Source organism: Cervus elaphus, chromosome 7 (assembly GCF_910594005.1).
Source record: "Cervus elaphus chromosome 7, mCerEla1.1, whole genome shotgun sequence".
NCBI lineage: Eukaryota > Metazoa > Chordata > Mammalia > Artiodactyla > Cervidae > Cervus > Cervus elaphus.
This window is the reverse complement of record NC_057821.1, coordinates 4,037,953-4,045,266: the sequence shown is the minus strand read 5'-3', so window position 1 is coordinate 4,045,266 and position 7,314 is coordinate 4,037,953. Positions and strand designations below refer to the sequence as shown.

At 39.7% G+C, this 7,314-nt stretch overlaps 1 non-coding gene across 1 annotated transcript; it reads right to left on the bottom strand.

Moving 5' to 3' along the window:
• Positions 1 to 6,272: 6,272 nt before the first annotated feature.
• On the bottom strand, positions 6,273 to 6,379 carry LOC122697955. The gene has a single exon (XR_006342275.1). It is a non-coding gene; the product is annotated as a U6 spliceosomal RNA (small nuclear RNA).
• Between the last annotated feature and the right edge of the window lie 935 nt (positions 6,380 to 7,314).

Genomic DNA, 7,314 nt, shown 5'->3' with positions numbered 1-7,314 from the left:
TCATTTTGTTTTGTTTTGGTACTTATGTTTTTGGTGCCATATCTAAGAAGGCTTTGCTTAACCCACATTCACAAAGATTTGTTCCTATGTCTCCTCCTAAGAGTTTTATGGTTTTAGCTCTTACATTGAGACCTACTCTCCACTTGGGGTAAATGTTTGCCTGTGGGGTAAAGAATGATTCCAACTTCATTCTTCTGTATGTGGATGTTAATTGTTCCGCATCATTTGCTGAAAAGAGTATTTTTCCCCACTGAGTTATTTTGGCACCCCTGTCAAAATTGCCCATTTCTTTTTGACTGTCATTCTGTATTTGGAGAAGTTTCTATTTTTTGAGTTCCACGTCCTCAGTGTAGAATCAAACTTCAAGTTTGTAGCCGTTTCTGCAGGTAAAGTGTAGCATGTGTCCTGGGATGCAGCTGTCAGATATTTCTGTGTGAGACATGGACCCAGAGGGAGCAGTGTGAACTCACAGGCCAGGTGTGGACGCCCACTGGCTAATGCAGTGGCCGCAGGGGCCACAGCAGGAGGTACCCAATTGTACATTGGGTACATTAGACATTGTACCCAAGCTCCTCCTTGGGTCTCCAGGTCTTCCAACCAACACTTCTGTGAATTATCACATCCTTTTTTGCGTAGCAGCCAGTGTCAACCAAGAGTATGACTGATACCCATGCTAAAGGCAGATAATGTAGAATTCTGGGAGTGAATTGCACTTTAGTTTTCCATTCAGCATGGATCTGACAATTCCTACTGGGTTTTGAGATAGGGATGTAGAAGATATTCTTACAAATAGTGGCATCTGTTTTAAGCCCATCAGGTACAACCCTGGTTATTCCGTTCACTGCTAAAGTAAAGACAAGCAGTGAACTCCCTGATCCAAAGTTGCACATACACTTTACATGCTCATTTCTCCCCAACTCTTCTCCATTCTCCCCCTGTCCTGTTTATTAGCTCTATCCCACTCGTCGCTCTATCCCTCCTGCTCCTGTTTCTTAGCTCTGCAGGATGTTCTTGGACCTGGATACATGTTGAACTTGAATCTCCTTCTTGGAGAATGAGACCTGATGAATGTCTCTAATTGGGGCCATCTAAACTGGCCTGTTGCTTCGCCCCGTAAGACCTAATCCCTGAATCCAGGTAGCCTGGCAGGTGGGAGGTTGCACATGCCCAGGTTAGCTCGACCCATTTAACTCCAGCTATCTGGATGTAGGGGCAGACCAGTTACCACATGAAGTAGAAATAAATTCTATCTCATGGGCGCTATGATCTGGAGAAGGTGGACACTGCACCTGAGGGGCAATGGGAACTCTAAGAGGGGGTGACAGAGAAGCTGCAAATCACTTTCAGAAGCTTTCTCTACATTCTCCTTGAGGGGGACCCAGTTCTATTCCAACTCCTTTCTTCTGGAAGAATTATTAGGTAAACCGGCTTTACTTCCATGCTGTGCTCAGCGGCTCAGTTGTGTCCAACTCTTTGCGACCCCAGGCTCCTCTGTCCGTGGGACTTTTCAGGCAAGAATACTGGATTGGTTTGGCATTTCCTTCTCCAGGAGATCTTCCAGACCCAAGGCTCAAACCTGTGTCTCTTGCATTTCCTGCACTGGCAGGCAGATTCTTTACCACTGTGCCACCTGGGGAGCTCTTTACTTCTCCATGGAGACACAAATCCTTAAGAAACAAGGCCCACTACTTATTAATGATTTCAAAGATTTGTCCTTTTTAATGTCCTTCTGTGAGGGGATTAGATGAAGGGTATGTCTCCAGAATCCTCTGTCCTCTAGAAATTCCATATTTTTTATTTTTCTTCACCACAAAATTCACATTTTGGGGCTCTGGAGCCCCTTATAATGACTACCTTAAGAGCTACAAACAATGGTATGGGGCTGAGTTGGGGTGGGGTGGTGGGGGTAGAGGAGGCTGTCATCAGCTGCCGGCATTAGCTGCCCGGTAGTTACTGGGTAATGCGGTCCTGACGGTCCCTAATATAGAGATGTATTACATTTTCTCTATCCATCCCTGAGAACTGAATTCTACTGTCATTTTCTTTTCGCCTCATAGACGATCAGCTTAAATCCTTGCCTATGTTGTTAAAAACTGGAATTGGTGTGAACAGTGTCGTTGGGGAAAGTTAGACATTTTTGAGAGCATGAACCAAGAAAAATAGATTGGTTAAAGTAATGTGAAATGGTCTCTATCAAAGTCATTATGTTTGATCGGTTTTTCTAAGGCATTAACCTCAGAGGTGTCTTGGAGAGATGCTTTCAAGATACAGTGCTCTTATAAAAGATGACAGCAGAGTCAGTGGGCTAGAAAATAAACTAGGACCTGGAGGACCCCATCTGAAATTCCACCTTCCTACTGAATCTCTGAGGTACAATGCAAAGTCACTGAGGCCATCACTGCTTCAGTTTTGCTACCTGTAAAGGGGAACAATAGCTTCTTATTATAGTTTGAAAGCTCAAGAATTTCTTCATATTACAGAAGCATTACACATTTATTCAGAGAAAGATGCAGATGGGTAAGAAGAGTGCAAAATACGTCTGCAAGCCTCCTTTCCTAGCCCAGAAGAAATCATTACTTCTCTCTAGTGCATGTCCTTTGAGATCTCCGGCTTATCTTTGCATCCTAAGTTTTGGGAGTCACTCTTTTTTTCAAAGATGTTTACTGAAATTCATTTTATTTATTTATTTTTTGGCCATGCTGTGTGGCACGCCGGATCTTAGTTCCCCAACCAGGGATGGAACCCGTGCCTCCTGCAGTGGAAACACAGATTCTGAACCACTGGCCCACCAGGGAAGTCCTTTGGAGACCATTCTTTAACAATGATTGATGAACATGAAATATTCTGTAAAATTTCAGCCCATTTCAATATGTCACCCTTCGCTTTCTTGTTGAAGTAAGGTAAGGTGAATCATACCAAAAGATATATAAAATTGGTGTAAGAGATAGACTTCATGTTGCATCACAAAATTGTGAATTTATACTACAGGAAGTAGGTAAAAATTCACAAATGGATACATATGCCCAGGGCAACCACATTAGCAAACAATGATCTTGTGGAACCTTGTGGACTGTATACAACAGGTCCTCAGTCAACAGTGGAGGGGAGAGTAATTCTTGTTAATGGGACAACACAGGATGAACACAGCAAGCTCCTTTGCTGATGGAAAAACGCTGTTAAGTTGGGTTCAAGGATTGAGAGAGATCCTGACCTCTATGTGATGCTGCATAATCCAGGCCATAGTGACCACGGTGACCCAGCGACCACACTGAGTTGCCCAGTTCATTTTAGACTTTGTTGTTGTCATGAAATTGTGCATCTCCCAACACGCCCAGGGACCCTGAGGGCCTCTCTGGGTAAGTTTTTTTGTAAGGGTCTTTATGGAGAGGCAAGTGGAGCCCTCCAATATTATTATCTCAGAGTGGGGAGGGGGTGGCTGAGGTCTGGATTTCTGAGATGGCTTCTCCATTACATGGACAGTTCATGGACTGGGAACCAATTGCTTAGGAAGAGACATGGGAGAGATATTTTACACGGAACACCTTGTGCATTTCAGTTTTATACCATGCATGTACAAATATCATCTATTACAAAAACAAATAAAATTTAACATTTAGAAAAATCTAAACAGACAAATAGCAGTGAAAAAATCCAGCATTTCAGGTGGACGTTGGATTGCTACACAGCATTTAAAAATCCTGAATGCAATATAATTCTCTTGGAAGGATCAAAGGAATATGATAAAATATTCACTTGCAGAAAATTCTACTTCCTACAATATTCTGGATTAATGGAAAAAATCTAGAGATGTTCCTTTTAGACCAGACTGTACTCCAATTCGGTGCTGTGGCCACAGGACTCAAACCACCCTAAATAAACCCACTGGGGAATATTGAAGGATAGCGCCCAACTCAGCTGTGAATTAAGCCTTCCTTCACTGAGTGAAACATGTTCTGTGTTATCTTCTCCACAACAGAGAAACTTGAATAATCCTGACCATGTTTTCTTATTTTTAAACTTTTATAATGCATTATTTTTAGGTCAATGGACCATTTTTGAGACTCTCTGAGAGATGGTGTTTGTCTCTTGGTTCATTAAGTTATGCACAATAGCATTTGGAACTTCACTTACTACACTAGTAGGTCATTTATGCAATCTGTCCACATGATTTGAATACGTGCTGCTAATGGTACTAGATTAGAGCCTGTAGTTCTTTTGCACAGTAGATTACACCATGACTTAAGACATTAATGTGACTGCACTGAAATAGTCTGTATTCATCCCACGACCTATATTTATTTTCCAAAAAGATTGCATTTTACTTTTAATTTGGGCAAGGGATGAGCTTACCTGTAGAAAACACACTTAAAATAGACTGTACTCTGATAACTTTTCTTTGTTTAGAAATTTCATTTATAGTCCTGGGCAAGCACGTGTTTTGAATTTTCTACCTACCTATCAATTATTCACCTATCATGAGGGTGTTCCAGAAGATAATAACTGAAAGAAAATGCCAAGTGAAATTATTTCCATGTTAGTAACTCAAGGCCAGATGTAAACATACATTTTCTGTGCACCTTTCGGCATCCACTGCCTTTGCAATACTGAATTTGGTTTTGTGTGTTTCTGAAATCTTCTAGACTCCCTTTCCCAGTCACGGTCTCCTCATGCTCAAGCTTTGCATCTCTTTCCCTGTGTTCTTACCTTTCATCTCTTCTCCTCTGGGCCAACAAGACCATCTGCAGGCTTGTAAACTGATATTCCTGGCTCAATCTCAGTATAATTAGGGGAATAGTTTTCAACAGTCTGGATTTCTGCTTTTCTCTCCAAACTGTGAGGTTGATTAAATTATGCACCTGACATCTATGTTCTTAAAGCAGAAGTTCATCTAAAGGACTGCAGCAATCAAATAAAAATTTCCCCTTATTTTGTTTTCCTCTGAGCTGTTTTTATTTTGAGCAATGGCAAGGACACAATGGCAACAAAACATAAAGTGTAAATGAACAGCTTAATAAATTTTTATAAAGCAAAGAGTACTTAATTGTCAGCCAGGTGAATAAACAGGACTGGGCCAGCACCCCAGGATGCCCTCGTGCGTTCTTCCTCCCTGCCCACAAGTTTCCATGCTCTTGACTTTCCTGCCAATTTATTCCTTCCTTTTCTCTATAATTTTACCACCCATGTGTGTGTACTCCCTCCAGTGGTAATTCAGTTTTGTCTCCTCTTTTTTTTTTAATTTTTATTTTTTTATTAGTTGGAGGCTAATTTGGGTCAGATGCCACTGACAAGAAGCAAGTGAGAGGTGAGGGGACAGAGGGGAGGACATCCATTCCCGGGCTCCTTCTGCCCGGGTGTGGTGGTTGACCCAAAGCCAGAGGGCAGGCGGCCCGTTTGGAGAAATCTGTGCGGTCAGGCTCCCAGCACGGACACGGCCGAGAGGGCTGACAGCTGGACCTGGGGGCGAATGGAGCGTGTCCAGAGGGCTTTTTTCTGCTTGACCTTATTTTGAGAGATTTATACACATTGTATTGTATATTAATAACTGTTTTATTTTCATTGCTGCATACTGCTCTGTTGTGTGAATTTATGGTTATTTATCTATTTACTTTTGATGGAAATTTGGGCTGGACCTTGCCTTTGGCCATCATAACTGACATCTATTGAGGCACACATGTATGTTTTCTATTGTTAGAATTCATAGAATATACCTAGTAGAAGAATTGCTGGGAATTCTTATATGTGGCTTCAACTTCAGGAAATAATGACAAGTATTTTCTAAACTTGTTGCCCTGATTTACGCTTGCCCTGAAATCGCTCCCTGATTTACGTAGCAGTTTGTGAAATAGAGTTGCAAATCTTAGGTACTGCCAATCTTTTAAATTTTAGCCATACTAAGTGTAGTGTTATTTCATTTGGATTTCTTTCAACAGTAACGAGGTCACTCACTGTATACATTCATTGACTATTTGGATAACTTTTGTGTTCTAGTTCCTGATCCATTTTTCTTTTTTTTTCAAATAATATTTCTGTAATTCTCTTTCTCTTTGATGTTTAATCAAAGACTTTCCTTCCTGAAAGTTTTCTACTCTGCATATTTTTACCTATTAATAATGGGACTCTACTCAGCATAATTTCTATGTATATGCTAAAAATTTTGTTTGGATATTCATTTTCCTCTGAGAAATACTGCAGCATGTTTTCCTTAAGCTTTGGCAGTCTAGGAGCCTGTTTGCTTTTAAAATATTTTTTTTTTTTTTCTTTTTTTTTCTTTTTTTTTTTCTTTTTTTTTCACGAATTTGCGTGTCATCCTTGCGCAGGGGCCATGCTAATCTTCTCTGTATCGTTCCAATTTTAGTATATGTGCTGCCGAAGCGAGCACTGCTTTTAAAATATTTTATGATTTTTTTTTACTTTTACTTCTTGAAGTTTTCATCTTGTTCATTTTCTACTGCATTGTGCATTGTCTGCCTTTTCCTTATTATATAAAGATATAATATTCCTTATTACAAAAATCATATATATGTCTTCTTACTTATAGTTTGCTTTTTGCCTGTCTTATGTATTTTTATGGTTATAAGCTTTAAAATTATTTTAAATAATTTATTACCCTAATTTATTAATATTTCCTTTGCATTACTGCTTATATGTTCTATGTAAAAAAATAATTCCCTCCTTATTTAGATTTTTTTCCCAATTTCTCTTAATAGTGTTTTATAGTTTTATGTGAAGAAGACTGGTACATCTTTCATTAATATTCCTAGGTATTTTATATTTTTGACACTATTGCAAATAGTTATCTTCTTTGAGCTTCACTTTCTAATTGTTTGTTTCTGTTACAGAGGAGCAATACTAATTTTTGTATATTCATTTTGTATTACATAGCAGCTTATTTTCCACTCAGGAAAACAGGAATTATTTTAAGTATTTTATACAAAGAGAACGTAATATAAGAGATTTGTAACAGGTGATAGAGGAATTGAAAATTGAAAGAGGAGAGGTAATGGGGCAACTTAAATTATAAAAACCAGTGAGCTGTTTCCACCTGTAGACTGCAGGAAATAAAAAGAAGGTGGCATTACTGAAGCCCAGCATCACTCAGAGAGAGCATGTGCAGCAGGATAAGAAATCAGTAGTTCCCTGAGATGCCATAGGGAGCAGAGAGAGAAAAACACCCTGGATCCACTCCCACCCCCACTATTATTCAGCCAGGCTCTTCCATTGGCTGAATGAGTGTAAATAGAAGCCACAGGCCAAAATAAATTGCAAAATTTTGTTCCCTTCAATACAGTACAGGACAGGGGAGAAATAGAATAG